Source organism: Podarcis gaigeae (genome assembly GCF_964106915.1).
Source record: "Podarcis gaigeae genome assembly, chromosome: 4".
In the NCBI taxonomy this organism is placed as follows: Eukaryota; Metazoa; Chordata; class Lepidosauria; order Squamata; family Lacertidae; genus Podarcis; species Podarcis gaigeae.
Window position 1 is genome coordinate 75,908,266 of NC_139677.1, and position 16,562 is coordinate 75,924,827.

A 16,562-nucleotide genomic window follows, 5' to 3' on the forward strand; every position below is an offset into this window, starting at 1 on the left:
TAGTGACATTAACTTGAGCTACATGTCCCATCGGAGAGTAAGTGTCAGCAAAGTAAATGCATTAGTTAAAGCTTAATAGTAGTTTAGTGTTCAATATCTTGAAATATTAAATATGTTTTTTTCCCAAAGTAAACTGCAATTCAGTTTTAATGAAGACATTAACCTGCTTGATTTGTAAGCTCTTGTGGGAAGCCAGTCTAAAATACTGTCACAAGAGGTGGGCAAAAGTCGCTGGAGCTACAAGAAAGAAATCAAACATATTTAAAATGTTTAAAAAGGAGCCAGAAACTGAGTGCCAGCAAGCTCATGGTTTTTTTTATTTATAGTTTGGGTTAATGTGATTTGTGCACTTTGAAGATGGTACAGTTAGAGTTAGTTACAGTACAGTTATACCTCCGGTTGCAAACGTGATCCGTGCAGGAGGCACGTTTGCAACCCGCAGCCTGAAGTGCCACATCTGCGCACGTGCGCACCACATGATTCGCCGCTTCTGCGCATGATGTTATTTTGCACTTTTGCTCATGCGCAAGCACTGAAACCCGGAAGTAACCCATTCCGGTACTTCCAGGTTCGGCATGGTCCGCAACCCGAAAACACACAACCCGCAGCAATCGTAACCCGAGGTATGGATGCATATAGTATTTGTTTTTATGGGAGTTTAAAAAATGACAGCAACACCTTGCATATTCACCAATGAGCAGGCAATGGGGGAGAGAGAACCCAATTCAAAAGCGCGTGAAAAACACAAACTATAAAAATAAGTATAAACTAGCATCAGCAGCATCAAGACTCTGAATAGAGTGCTGCAGGAATCACACAACACAAAAAGAATAGGTTTTGATTTAGAAACTTGGTAAAACTTCCTTCCTGTGGAGGTGAGGATGTTCATGACACTGATGGGTTTCAAACACATGGCAAAAACTTGTTTGTGCTTTCAATCTTTCCCAGTTTAATTTGACTCTTCCCCAACCCCTACTTTCCAACCTCTAGTCTTTCTGTGTTTTATACAGATCGTCATGATTTTGTTGGTTTTTAATTGTATTCTTTGTGTCTGTGTTTGTGATTCCTACTTATTTGCGTTTATGTGAACCAGTTTGAAGTCACTTGTTTTTTTTGTTTTCATTTGTTTTGTACGAAAAATGGTATACAAGAACACAAAAATAAATAACTAAACATTTAAAAATCTCATTTGCGGCCCATCTAAAATAACACACCTACATTATTGCAGCCAAAACAAAAATAGTCTGCTTCATTTTGAGAAACTAAGCTGATCCTGTTAAGCGTAGATATTGACGTTTAATAGTATTAATAGATAATGATACAATTAGCACCACATAAACTATTGCAAACTATTATGACCGATATGCCTTAGTAAAATCTGTATTTATAGAGTACCCTGGCAACAGACTATTAGTACTTAAGGAAACACTTGCTCAACCACGATTCTTATTTTAGTGGCCCAATTAAAACCTGATATCTCAACAAGCGATGTGCTTCTAAAGAAAATTTCTCCCCAAACAAACTAGTGTACATGTGCGAGACAGAAGTTTCTCACTTCTGTTGCACTTCCCCCATGTATGATAAGTAGGCCTATTTTTATTATTATTTCTATTAAGCCCTATTCTGAGGGTCCACACAGATAATGGTTTGCTCTTGCAAGTATAGAGGGAGAAGGGGAAGCAGCTACTTCCTGCTGATTTGGGAGCAACCAAGTAGATGTGTCTTTGTCTGCCTACCTTACTTCTTTCACCCAGGGAAGTTGATAATGTAATAGCTATAGAGCTGGTCCATGGCAGGGAGACCAGGATTTAAATTATGACTCTGCCCCAAAACTTAATATGAGAATTTAGACTGAGAGTATGCAAACTAAAAAAAGCCCTGCTAGTCCAGCATTCTATTTTCCAAAGCGGTCTCTGACAAGTCCAAAGGTAGCTCAGGAGGGCAATAGCTCTCCATTTCTGTTGTTCGGAGACATACTGCCCATACCCTTCAGTCATCTTGATTTCCCCAGGACACCCCAGAATTACAGAAGTCATCCCAGCTTCTGATTCAATCCTGGTATGTCCTGTTTCCCCCCCTCCAGCGCCCCTGCTGCTGAGCTTGGTGTTTGTAGCCAGCGCTTGCACTTGCCGTAGTGCTGCTGCTCATGAAAGAAATGGGTCTTTTGGCGTCATGCTCTTGCGCGAGTCAAAACTGTACACAGTATGGCTGCACCATAGGGCTGCATAAAGATATTGGTAGTTGTATTTTTTGTCTCTTTCCTACCTCACAGGATTATTGCAATGTTAAAAGAGGGGGAAATCATGCTACGCAAAATTACCAGTGGGCCTAAGAACATCTGACAGAGAGGGAAAAAAAATTCCATTTAATTCCATTGAAACAAACTGGCTTGGAATCCCATCTCTCATAAAAGGGACTTATTTTCACATTTCAATTACAATTTCATAAACTGACAGTGAAGTTTTCAGCTTATTATTGGACCCACTGGTTTTTTGTTTCTTTTTTTAAGAAAAGCAAACCAATGTGTGTTCAATGGAATTTAGTCCTTGGTAAATGAATTCAGGATTGCAGCACAAATTTGCTGCAGGCATCAGAAGAACATGCAGTAACAAAACCAAAATTTCCTAATTCCCTAGTCTGTTACATTAAGAACCACAAGGATAAAATACAACACATTAAAATCACAACTTCTCTGTTTCATGCTCTCCAAAAGATTTCCTGTGTGTTAGAAATCTTGGGTTTTTGCACCTACAAATTCAATTATTAGATTTGGGATAATGCTAAAGTCTTCAGTGATGTTCTTTCTGCATTACAAATGGGCTATTAAATCAGTGAAGTGCCAATCAAGTGCTTTTGTGTGCTGAAAAATGGTTTAACAAAAGCGTTTTTGCAGGCCTCTCCTTCTCGCACTATAGTCAGTGTCACCTATATATGATAATTGCAACGTATTTTTTTGTAGCACCATCAGCCTCAAATTGAAAAGAACACGATTCTCACCCCTCCTTTTTTAATAAAAAGTCATAATCATAGCATCCCACATATTTGGGGCTTTATTAAAGTGTCTAAGGACATCTAATATGCCTAAGCAACCCTTTGTATGATTTTTTTTGTTGTAACAAGAGGAGTGAATGTGTTTAATGATCCCAAGAGAGGAATGACACCTTGGAGCTTTAGATTCACTTGCCTGCTGTACAGTTTAACCTAACTATTGTACGTTTTCACATTATTGGCAATAGTCAAACTGACTCCCCATCCCCATTTGTAATTCTTCCATGGGTTCCTTCTGTCCCATATTTTGTACTGCATTCTGTTTTCTGATTTTACATGTACAATTTCATTAAGGCATTTCAGAACATGGGCCATGTACTCTTACTCCACTTTCTTGCAATTCTTTTTGTGTGAATTTTTTTTTTTGAAGAAGAAGAGTTTGGATTTGATATCCCGCCTTTCACTCCCCTTCAGGAGTCTCAAAGCGGCTAACAATCTCCTTTCCCTTCCTCCCCCACAACAAACACTCTGTGAGGTGAGTGGGGCTGAGAGACTTCAAAGAAGTGTGACTGGCCCAAGGTCACCCAGCAGCTGCATGTGGAGGAGCGGAGACACGAACCCGGTTCACCAGATTACGTGACTACCGCTCTTAACCACTACACCACACTGGCTCTCTTTGCACACAAATAACCTTGCACATTACTATTGGGTTTTTGTTTTTTTTTTGGTGTGTGTTTGCTATCTAATCACCTGCATAAAGCCCTTTCTGGCTTCCTAGAGTTCATCAAGCAGAGTAGATAAAAAGAAAGAAATCCAGAGCCTATACTATTCTACTTCTTACTGGATTTCTTAACCACTCTTCACCATATGGCCAAAGGTCTGGTTACAACAATTGTAAAATACAATATTATGATCAGCTAAAGCAAATTACAAGCGAATAGGGTGGATAGTAGATGAATACTAGCAAGTCGCAACAGCGTCGGAGCAAGCCGATCGGGCGCCTGGGGCAGCGCATGTGCCCTGCACCCAGAGGCGGTGCCAGCTGTCTACATAAGCTTGGAGCATGGTTTAGCCAAATTAAAAACAAATATGTGAACAGAAGAAATGGAAAGTGTTTCAAGAGCAAACAATCCATGCACAATGTATTTAGTGGTTCTGAAAATCCAACCTACAAGAATGGTAGAGAGCATGTATGTGTGTTGGTGCTAATCCACAAGCAGGAAAAGGTAAATGAGAACTGTTAAATTCAGGACCAACGAGGAATTCAGAAGCATCCCTGCCAGTGGCGTAGCGTGGGTTGTCAGCACCCGGGGCAAGGCAAGTAATTTGCGCCCCCTAACCCCTGGATTTGCAGACCCTAACCCTAACCCCCAGATGTTGCGCCCGGTGCGGCCGGCCCCCCTGCACCCCCCACGCTACGCCACTGATCCCTGCTACTAATAATTACCAGAATCTCAGCTACATGTCAACATGCCATTATGAAGATTGCAACCTTGGAATTTGAACCACGAAATGGCTGGCCCAAAGGTGTTTAATACATTGCCTGCTCCCACATGGATATGCCATTCATTTTGACATGAAATACCAATACCAATTTACTTCATTTCCAATGTTCCAATGTAACAATGTTCCAATGTTAATCATTGAATATTGAAACCTTTTTCATTTCCTACAATAAAATTCCAGATGACTTAATTCAATGTGAGTATGAGTCAAGGTGTGCTTTTTAAGTTGCAAGGTATTGTGAGGAGCACACTTAAAAATGCTCAAGGATTTCACATCACCATATCCCATTTAAAGATGCTTGCCAACTTCAGTTGTAGAGTACTATTCATATGTCAGTAAACTGATGTCATTTCCCCCCTTCGAATCTATCCCTAAATTTCAAAAGGCATTGAAGATCCATAGACAATAATGCCATTAACCTTCTCATGTTTAAGTTTTCTCATCTATTAAGATAGGATATTTTCTACCACAATGAGCTTTTTTACCTTAATTTATTAATGTTTGCAAAGCCAATTCAGACCAAGAGACATAAATCGCTGCTGAAATGCAGAGCCTTATCCTCTTAATTTTAAGATATGATTTGTATATAAAAATACACTTCAGAAATTCAAAGACTATTGAAATGTGAAGATTCTACTGTAAATAATCACATTTCTGAAATAAAAGGTTTTTCCTCTTCCCATAGCTGTTCCTTTGATCTGGAAATTTAGCTTCTGGGGTATCTTTCAGACCTGGTCCATTTTACCAGCTCTCACAATTCCTATTATGCCTAAAAATGCTTACATTACATTGTTTCAAAGTATTACAAAAAAGAATGGCTTAATTTTACAGGATTTGTCTCCACCACAAGCACTTCTGTGTGTTTAGATGAAGTAAACATGAAAGTCAGCATGCTCTGTATTTAAATCACAAATCATTTACAGCACAATCCTATACATGTTTATTCAGATGTAGGTCCTATTGTAGTCAATGGGACTTTGTCCAAGGAAACTTTGGTATAGGATTGCAGAGTTAAAGACTAAGGTTGCAATCTCATATTCAATTTCCTAGGAGTAAACGCCACTGAGCTTTATGGGACTTATTTCTAAATAAACACACGTATTTCATTGAAAGTATCAAGTTTTCCTTATGTTTAAAATGAAGGATACTTCCAAGCTGAAGAAGAGACTGTAACTAACTGCACAATCGAGCACAAGCTTCTCCTTTGCAACCCCAGTGATCTGAATAGGGGTTGTTCCAGGCCAACTGCTACACTTGCATGGTGCCATTCAAATCAAAGAGGATGTCACAGTACAGTTTTCTGATAGATTGTGCCCAAAGTGCGCAGGGTTTAGGCTGCAATCCAAAACACATTTTCCAAGGAGTAAGCCCCACGGAGCTCTATGAGAATTACTTCTGAGTAAACATGTATAAAATTTGTCTGTTGGTTGTTTTTAAATAAGTATCTTTAAATTTTGTAACAGGCATTTAAAATAGGCAGAGACAATTTTTTATTGTCAAGGTGCAAAGTTAAAGCACACAGTTGTCTGCTTTTTTAAGGAATGGTTTTATTCTGCTGAGTCCCCTTCACAAATGCATCTTCTAAAAATGAGGAATAAGCTTTTTCTTAAAACAAACATTACATTAAGGTAAAGGTAAAGGTACCCCTGCCCGTACGGGCCAGTCTTGACAGACTCTGGGGTTGTGCGCCCATCTCACTCAAGAGGCCAGGGGCCAGCGCTGTCCGGAGACACTTCCGGGTCACGTGGCCAGCGTGACATCGCTGCTCTGGCGAGCCAGAGCCGCACACGGAAACGCCGTTTACCTTCCCGCTGGTAAGCGGTCCCTATTTATCTACTTGCACCCGGAGGTGCTTTCGAACTGCTAGGTTGGCAGGCGCTGGGACCGAGCAACGGGAGCGCACCCCGCCGCAGGGATTCGAACCGCCGACCTTTCGATCGGCAAGTCCTAGGCGCTGAGGCTTTAACCCACAGCGCCACCTGCGTCCCCATTATATGTTAACATTATATGTAACATTACATTATATGTTATCAAAAAGGCATTTATGTTCATTGTTTCATGAAATGCCAATTTATTTAAATATAATGGATTAATTGATTGAAGAGTATATGATTAACAAACTACAAAATATTTAAACAATCCACAATATCACTTAATCCACTATCATTTAGAACTTTATGAGATCTCCAGAATGATAGTACTAGCACACTCTCTAATACCGCATTTTTCGCTATGTAAGACACACTTTTTCCCTCCTAAAAGGTAAGGGGGAATGTGTGTGCATCTTATGGAGCGAATGCAGGCTGTGCAGCTATCGCTGAAGCCAGAACAGAAAGAGATTACTGCGCAGCAATCCCTCTTGCTGTTCTGGCTTCAGCGATAGCTGCACAAAGCCTCTTCAACAACATTTGATTCAGAATTTTTTTCTTCTTGTTTTCCTCCTCTAAAAACTAGGTGCGTCTTATAGTCGGGTGCGTCTTATAGAGCGAAAAATATGGTAAGTATCTTGTGTGTTTAGCTGTTGAACCCTGTGTTGCACAAGCAGCAGGTCTTCCCCTTCCTCTTTCTCTATGCCCCCAAAATCTGCTTTGGTGCTATTTTATATTGGTAGCCGCTCTGGGGCTCCTTTTTTGGAAGGAAGGGTGGCATACAAGAATCACAAACAATTTAACACATTTTAATACGACTTATGTAAGTCTATTAATGAAATTCATGCTAAAGGGCAGTTGAGCCATGGGATCTTTGTCAACTGAGAGAAAGAGAATAAATTGGCCTGCTTAAGAGCTTAACAGGTGAGAGTATCCTGAAGGCAATTATTAGGGTTAGGGGATGCACACTACAAGATTAAAAAACTCTTAACTTTGCCCCAGCCTTGTTTTCCCCACCAAGTTGTATAGCAAGAAAGGTTTAGGTTTGGACTAGCAGCCAGCTCCTATCCTGAGCCTGTTGGCAGATGGCCTGAACAGGTGCGCTTCTGTTAGTGGGTTGAGGACACACTGCAACAATCTGTTGCGTCACTCCCAAGTTGTACGTTCTGAATGATGGAACTACTTTCAAGAAAGGGAGAAATATACATATGTGTGCTAAGAATGAGGTAGCATATTTTGTACAAAGGAAGATGTTCTGCATGAAGGCATAACAAACTAGTTTCTCACACTATTCTTTATGTTGATGGGAAACTGCAGGAAGACATATCTCATATCTGTTTCTGTCAATATGTGCTCTTTTTGTAGCTATAGACATAAGCAATTTATGTCTCATTCTTGGTTTTTCACTATGTGTGAAATGGATACATTTTTACTGAATATCAAGGACGAAGGCCTAGCTTGATCCTTGAGGTATTGTTTCTGTCTGTAGTACAGCATGAATACTTGCAAGGTGATGGTTTTGTGTGCTTTGGGTCTCTCATGCCTAGATGCAGAATCAAAGTATCAGCACCTTAAATTAGGGCGCAGCTAACAGATGTCGTTAGGGACGCAGGTGGCGCTGTGGGTAAAACCTCAGCGCCTAGGACTTGCCGATCGCATGGTCGGCGGTTCGAATCCCCCCGGCGGGGTGCGCTCCCGTCGTCCGGTCCCAGCGCCTGCCAACCTAGCAGTTCGAAAGCACCTCCGGGTGCAAGTAGATAAATAGGGACTGCTTACCAGCGGGAAGGTAAACGGCGTTCCGTGTGCTGCGCTGGCTCGCCACATGCAGCTTGTCATGCTGGCCACGTGACCCGGAAGTGTCTGCAGACAGCGCTGGCTCCCGGCCTATAGAGTGAGATGAGCGCACAACCCTAGAGTCTGGCAAGACTGGCCCGAATGGGCAGGGGTACCTTTACCTTTACCTAACAGATGTCGTTGGACTCTAACTCCCATCTGCCCCAGCCAGCATGGCCAGTGGTGAGAGCTGTAGTTCAGCAGCATCAGGAAGATGTAAAGTATTGTAACCATTAGTATATATTGGGGGGAAACAAACAAACTGCAATCCCTGCAAGTACCTTTTGCAAAGTCACAGGAATGGAAATGGCTATGAGACAACAAACAATTTCTGCAGCTATGTATTTTCTTCTGAAAGACTGCCTGCTTTCTTTTTGTTGAACAACTGAACACTTAGAATGCAAAAGAAGAAAATATTTCTGGGCAGAGGTTAAAGTTTTAAGAAGAACAGTGAATATGTTAGTGCACCACATGAATAGTTCTTATACATATGTGTGTGTGTGTATGTATATGTATGTATATATATATAGGCATGTGAGGCAAGCATTTGTGATTTAAGAAGTGCATTTCTACAAAGTATATATAAGTACATTTATACTGTTTTCCCACAAAGCTATCTAAACATTCATGGTGAAGTTGTGTTTAAGAACACTGTCAATTTGTTTTTACAAACAAACCAGTAAAATATTGTATACACATACAACTGTTTAGGCCACGGGCAACACTCACTTGGTTAGTCAGGCTCTGGTTGTTCATTTCCTACCTCCAAAGATTGCAAGGGGTGGGTGGGGGCTGGGGAGGCAACCTTTGACTAAAGGGAAAGACTAGAGAATCTTCATAGGGATACTGTATTTAGATACTATTTGTAAGGGGAAACTTTACTATTTTTAGTGTTTCGTGCTTCTTGTAGTATTGTACAAGCATAATATCACTTCATAATTCTCTGTCTTCTCAGAGAATATAATTAACTATCAGTCATTACTTGTATATTATACTAAAGTTTGCATTCTGCAGCACAGATTATTGTTCATGGCTCCTAGCAGAGGTGCCATCTCTACCAAGGCTGATTCAAATATGAAAAAAATGCAGTATAACTCCCACACCCAATTTTCCATATCATTTGTGGTTTGGCTTGCTTTGTGCTGGAATGTCAACTTCTCTTAAGAGGCACTCCTTGCTCCATCTTTAAAATATGGCCCATTTTCAGGCATATCTTAGGTCACTGGGCCAGATTTCAGATCTAATATGGGTGGCTTTCAAACACATTAACCATTTGGGGATATACCCAATGCATTCACTTGGACGAGGAGACTTCCAATGGGAATTAAATAAAGATGTTTCATGAAGGGAATATTGATGTCTTTTTATATAGAATTTAAACTTCATAGCTGGCAAAGGAGAAAATAATTATAGGAATAGAAATATGTGTGTATATAGTGAAGTTTTACACTGTGATATTTAAAGTGCCAATGCCCATTGAGATAAATTGGGACTGTCCTTTCTGTGGCCATGAAGGAAGATTCTAGGGTGTCCTTAAAGCAATTCTCCAGGTCACTAACATGGATTTCTTTCACCATTTGGGCAGGTCACAATTACCAAGAATTTACAAATGTCGGAATAGGCAGGTGTATATTTATGATCCCACTATTGACATTCAAGGGACTCATTACAAGATCTAGTAATTACTGTTTTATAACTGTTTTATAACAGATACAAAATGTATTTCTTTAGCCTTTGAGATGGGTCAGCACATTCCCAAGGCCAGCTCGAGGTGTGTTTTTTTGTGTGTTTTTTTGTAATTTAATTAATAGGATCCCCATCTCCCACTTTCTGATAGCAAAGGTAAATGAATTGTATGTGTAGGCAGCTTCAGACTAAATAAACAAGCCAAACCACAAATTATAGGGCAACTAAGTCTTCCTTAAAGGCTCCAATGGATTTACCTATCAGACTTTCTAAATTCTGCTGTTTCACACATCCACATTTTTTAGAATGCAATATATAGCAAAGTCAAAAGTTCCAATTCTTAAAAAAATATGAGTTTTGTGCCAGAAAAAGATATAGTTCTGAAAGGTAAGCTCCGGTATTAATTACAAATTAATGACACAGTAGCAATCACAGTCATGGGGTGACAGATGGAGTGGTACAAAAGAGGGACTTGTTTTACCTTTCTAAAGATCATTTACTGAAGTCATGAATCCAAATCAGTTATCACAAAATAATTCAAAATGAATTAATCCAGAAAGAATGACACATTAGAAATAAAATGGGAAAATAATCTCATAAGCTTTCTTAGAAAAAAGAGGAGACACCCAACATGTTTCACTCTTTATGAAAAAAAGTTGATGACAGCTGCAATCTTAGCCCCACTTGCTAGCAGTAAGACCTATTGGATTAAACATTAAATAGACTTTATTTCTGAGTAGACATGGCTAGGACTGGGCTGCAATATGCATTAAGTACCTATCTGTTTATAAAGCAGAGTTACATAAAATACTTCAAATTCTTCTCCAGCAGAATATCAAATTTCTAGGCACCTAGGATTTTTCCTGTTGGCAAATCATTTGAAATTTGTATTTGTGATCTTGATAACAGTGGATAACTTTCCAACTTAATTATTGTCCTGAAAATATGTTTCCTTGCTGTTTCCAAATTTAGCTTAAGGTGTCTTAAATTTCCAAATTTAGCTTAAGGGACGGCAGTTCGCACAGCAAGGCCATTTATAGCCCAATCCTATACATGTTTGCTCAGAAGCAAGTCTCACTGACTTCAATGGAATTTACTTTCAACTAAAACAGTCCAAGAGAGTCTTGTGGCACTCCCCCCCCCCCCCCGTAAGAGCCTAACAGCAGCCTCTCAGAAATTTCCAATCAAGCGTGCATAGAACCACAGGTTGAATCCCTTTCTCAAGAATTATGTTCAGATTACTGCCCATTCAGAGCTCAACATGGAAAATATTGGTCCTTTTTTTTCTTTCTTTCAGTAAGCACCCATAGACAAAGTGAAGTTGCCCGGCTCTGACCCCTCCTTTCAAGTTCTGCAACACTACCACCCATGTGGCTCGGTTCAGCTTTTTCCCTTCCCCTGTAACTCCTCACTCTCTTTACTCTTCTTGCATTCTTACATTCCTTTCTCACTCAAATTCAGCACTGAATTGAAGTTTTTTGAGTTTGGGAAAATAGAGCTATTTTTCTCATTCTGTAAACACGGGTGGGTAGAAACGAGAGAAAGAGCAGGACTTGGTTTAGGGGACTAGAAAGAAGGGTTGAGCCTAGACAGTCAAAACCAGGGAGAGAGGAAAAGGGCCACAGCAGGCATTGCCTACTCTATAGCCTCCTACCCAGCCCTTCAAATGCAAGGAGATTTCCAGCTCCTGGATAGTCTCCAGAGCTAAATCGACAGCTCAGGTGACCAATGGGAGATTAGCAGAAAGGGGTACTCAACCTGGAGTGGCTAAATAGGTGGCAGAAGGTGGACTTACCACTCTAGCCTTAACTCTTCCCACTTCCCAGGTGCCACTAACACCTAGGGACTCCTGCTTTTTTACCCCATCTTCCCCTACCCCCAGGCACCAGCTACGTGCCTTCAGTTGAAAAATTGGTATCATTTAGAATATAAAAAATCCAGATTCAAATGGAAACGAGAGCCCTTTCCGCATTTTCAACTTTAATTAAATCCCTCCTATTATTATACTGTTGTTGTTGTTGTTGTGAGGAATTAGGAAATCAATTTAGCAGTTCTTTTTTGTGTGTGTGTTTTTGTTAACCTCCTAACCAGACCATATGCTTAGAGGAGAAGATGGCCGAAATATTGGGAAATAACAGAAAAATATGGAGACAATTGGAGGTTACAGAGTTTGGAGAAATTAAAGGGGAAAGTGCGAGATTGGTTACATTACGCTCAGATTAAAGAAGCTTTTAAGTCAGATAAAAAGTTAGGATTCCAGGTGGAAAAATCAAAGTTAGAAACAGAACTGTTAGAACCCAGCTCTAAGTTACTTTCAAGAATGTATAACTTGCTGCTAAAATGGAACACACAGGATGAAACGGTCAAATCAGCTATGATAAAATGGGCACAGGACATAGGGCATAACATTATGTTCGCGGACTGGGAAAAGTTATGGACCACAGGTTTGAGATTTACGGCATGTAATGCCTTGAAAGAAAACATTATGAAAATGATATATAGGTGGTACATAACTCCAGTCAAGCTTGCAAAGATATATCATGTGTCTGACAATAAATGTTGGAAGTGTAAAGAAGCTGAAGGAACATTCTTTCACCTCTGCTGGACTTGCCCTAGAGTGAAGGCTTTCTGGGAAATGATATATAATGAGCTGAAAAAGGTATTTAAGTATACCTTCCCTAAGAAACCAGAGGCCTTTCTTTTAGGCATTGTCGGCCAGAGTGTGCAAAAGAAGGATCAAACCTTTTTTATGTATGCTACAACAGCAGCAAGGATACTCATCGCCAAAAGCTGGAAAACTCAAGATTTGCCCACACTGGAAGAATGGCAGATGCAACTGATGGACTATATGGAACTGGCAGAGATGACTAGCAGAATCCGAGATCTGGGAGAAGAACTGGTGGAGGAGGAATGGAAGAAATTTAAGGACTATATACAAAAATATTGTAAATTGTATGAATGTTAAGAAAGATGTAAGATTAACAATAGAATGGCTCCAACAAATTAGCTACAAGGAATACAAATCTAATTGTAATTGAAAGAAAAGACAAATTTTGGATAAATTGTTATAACTAAGTCTTCAAAAGAGTGATTTAAATTCTAAAATCTGAGATTTAATATTGGAAAAATATATTATATGAATTGAAACAAGTTAATAATTTGCTAGTAAAATTTATGAGTTTAGGCTGCAGGAACAAGAGATGTGAGGAAGTCCAAAGATGAGAATGAAATGTGGATACTGGAAAATACTATGTTATTATGTATGTTTTTTATTGTGTAAACAAAAACTTAATAAATATTATTATAAAAAAATCATATGCTTAGAGGAGAAGAATCTTAAGCACTTCGCTCTGAAAAGATTTGAGCGTCCTAAAATCACGCCTCAGAAACACCAGGGAGAGTTGCAGAAAGAAAAAGCTTAGAAGTCCTTGGGCATCTGCTTCAATACAAACGCGGCAGCTGTAACTGCTGGATCGGAGGAGACTGAGTAACAGCAACACACTAATAATAATAATAATAATAATAATAATAATAATAATAGTGGGAATTCTGGCAAAAGTTCGCTGGGGTCTGAGCTCGCTTTTATCCCCGCATTTCACAATTTAATTTTCTCCGTACCCGCGCATGTGTCTTTCAACGCGACTTATTATTTATGTCAAATGAAAATAATACTTCGCGCCTCAGAAAGAAAGCTTACGCCACAGTAAAATCTCAGTGGAGGGAGGTTGTTGTTTTTGTGTGTGTGCGGGTTTATTCGGAAGTAAGTCGCCCTGAGAGCTTTACTCCGAGGAGCGGGAAGAAAGTGCGCACCGGGTTGCAGCCTTCATTCAAGGCGTAATCCTAGAAGAGACGTCTCCTCAGTTTCGCCGGCCTTGCTTCCCACCTAAGTGCGGCTTCTCGCAGGCACTTTTGAGAGTTTACAAGCCCCGGGCTCAACTCCCTTCCGAATGGAGACACTCGGAGGGACGGCATGGACTCTTACCCGCGAATAAGCCCATTGAGCACAGTGGGGCTTACTTCCGAGTAGACCGTCAAAGGGCTGCGCCGTCCCTCGGGCGCCGCCAAACTTTTATTTTTTTATATTTTTTTGCGCGCGCCCTATTTTTTTCTCCTCAGAGAACTTTTGCCTCCCTTTCCTCCCCCCCCCACTTCAACTCCCCCCTCCCGCGAACAGCATCTCCCCTCTCGCAACCCCTCGAGAGGGCGGAGCCGCATCTAGCCACACCTCCTCACCCCCCACTGACCCCGGAAGCGCGGGTACCTCTCTCATCTTCTGTCAGCCTCCCACGCCAATTCAACACTTTAATGTAGGGACGGCCACCACCCTCCCCTCAGGCGAGTCTCTCATTGGCTCTTAGTCCCGCCCCGCCATCCCCGCTCATATCCCCCATTAGTTGACAGCCGTGCCACTCCCAAAGGAGCCTCGCGTCTACAAACAGCCGTGCAGTCCGCCTCTTTCCATCAGCCTTTAATTTGCTGTCCTCCCCATTGGAGGAGCTCCGGCCCTGAGGAAAAACAAATCCGCTTTGTCCCCGGTGTATTGGTCTTGACGCCTGTCGATCAAGCTCCACCGATGCTTATCATTGGAGAATATACCTATGGTTAAGGCTGACCTGCTTAATAACTTGTGTTTTATTTGTCCGGGCTGACTGCCAGGGTGACCAATGATTGGCTGAAAATGCGTCTCTTCACGCCGCCTAGCAGGTTAGGTTGCGAGGCCTCCACACACACCCCTCCCCTTTTCTACGCATTTCTATTTCTCCCTTTATTTATTTATTTCTTTCATAAACTTAAATGACCTCGGAGGGGTGGGAGAAGGGAAAGCGCTTGCTGAGGTCCGATGACCAATAGCAGATCGACCAGGGGAGGAGTCGAGAGAGGCCTAGACCAATGGCACTGGAGTACAGTTAGCAATCTGCCAGCCAATCAAATTTCGCAACTCCAGGCACCAGCGGGTGGCGGCGACGGGCGTTAATCACTGTCTGGATTTGGCAAGGAACTGGATTGTACCATTCACAGATAAAGAAGGGGGTTCTAGGGAGCGGGAGGAGTGGACTGTTCCATTCTCAAATTATGGGGAAGGCATTTACGCACGAGCGAGAAAAAGGAGATCCCGCAGAAGCGAATGAAGGATGGGAAAACAGTTTATCTGAGTTGGTTTTCCTTCTTGTCTGGGTTTCTGGTACCTCAAAGGCTGTCACACTTTCCAAAGCAGGCAGCTTTTCTGTCTTGCTGAGTTAAGACGATAAACCTATATAAACCATTCTCATATCATCATCATCATTACTGTTAATAATGAATTGTTAGTCGCTGACTGCAAACAGGTCTCTTAAGTAAAAAGAGATGATAAACCACAAGCCATAGCATAAAATCAGAAACAATACTTTATAACAGGGGTTTGCAAACGGTTGTGTTCGGATTCATTCAGGTGGCCTTCAGTGTGTCTAGATTTGTTACTGAAGACAGCCGAGGCCGCTTCCATATTAAATATTCATACAGTATTGATTTTTAATTGCTTCTTTTCATTTCTTATATTGTTTTTATCCACAGGTTATTGCAATTAAAGCTACAGTCTTACCTACCCACCTACTGATCTGAACTAGGGCAAGGATTAAATTGGCTTTACTTCGGAGTGGAAATGGTTAGGTGCCATATAGGTAACTGGCATATAAACAGCTTGAATATCCAGTGCAATTTACATTGCATTTACATGCAGAACAAGTTACTCAATGGAACACCAAACTATGGCAAGACCAGGATATTGCTCATGTTAAAGCAATGCAAAGATCCCTAGAACCCTTTTTGAAAAATGTCATCTTCGTCTTGTCTTAAACCAGGGGTAGCTAACCTGTGACCCATATGTTGTTGGTTTACAACCCTGACTGTTGAGCATGAAGGCTGGAATATCCAACATTTCCACAGACTTTGAATATTCTGAAGTTTTATGTAAATGTGAACTTTAATTAAATGAGTACTTTAAGTGCTACAAAAATATTTTAAGCATTATTGTTGCTGTTTGATATGGTAAGCTAGAGTTCCTCCACATGAGGAAATTTTCATTTATCCTTTGTTTCTTTCATTTCTTATAGTTCCAGATATGTATAGGACAGTGATAAATAAGAAGGAGAAATCAAGATAAAGAAAGTTAACTTCACAAAAGTTCTATGTAAAATAATAATATAAAAAGTGCCTGGAATACAGTACCCAATTAGGAGACAAAATCTGGCAGACAATTTGATACTTGGGTGATTACCTTCCTGGGATTATCACCAAACTGGTCCACGTAAGGCGGGTGTGGCACTCCAGATGGTTGCTAAACTACAACTCCCATCAGCACCAACACACATGGCCAGGGATGATGGGAGTTGTAGTTCAATAACATCCGGAGGATGAAAGGTTCCACACATCTCATATAAAACATACTGTCCCCTTTGGTGTTAAACATTTTGTGAACTACCCTGAGATCTTCGGATGAAGGTTGGTATATACATTTAATAAATAAATATATTATAATACTTTGGAATTCCTGGCTCCCAGATATCCCTAGATAAAGGATGATTGTAGTTGCTCAGTAATAAGAGTCTTTCTGCACATTTTCTCTTTTTTCTCTTGTTTTCTATTTTTATTTCTTTTACTAATTACCTGAAGTAGTTCAGAGTCAATGCTGAGTTCCTTTGAGCT

General features: G+C 40.7%; 1 protein-coding gene across 10 annotated transcripts in view; it reads right to left on the reverse strand.

The window, feature by feature from the left end:
* ZBTB20 (zinc finger and BTB domain containing 20) overlaps window positions 1-16,562 on the reverse strand; it is a 641,091-nt gene that overhangs the window by 484,797 nt on the left and 139,732 nt on the right. For 2 of the 10 annotated variants that reach the window (XM_083736563.1, XM_083736536.1), the window contains exon 1: window positions 14,143-14,236. The exons of 1 other annotated variant lie outside the window; for it this stretch is intronic. The gene's annotated coding sequence lies outside the window, so the exon portion shown is untranslated. Of the gene's footprint in view, window positions 1-14,142; window positions 14,249-16,562 lie in introns of those variants that run through there. 7 more of the 10 variants (XM_083736571.1, XM_083736562.1, XM_083736568.1 and 4 more) reach the window with 5 other exon arrangements.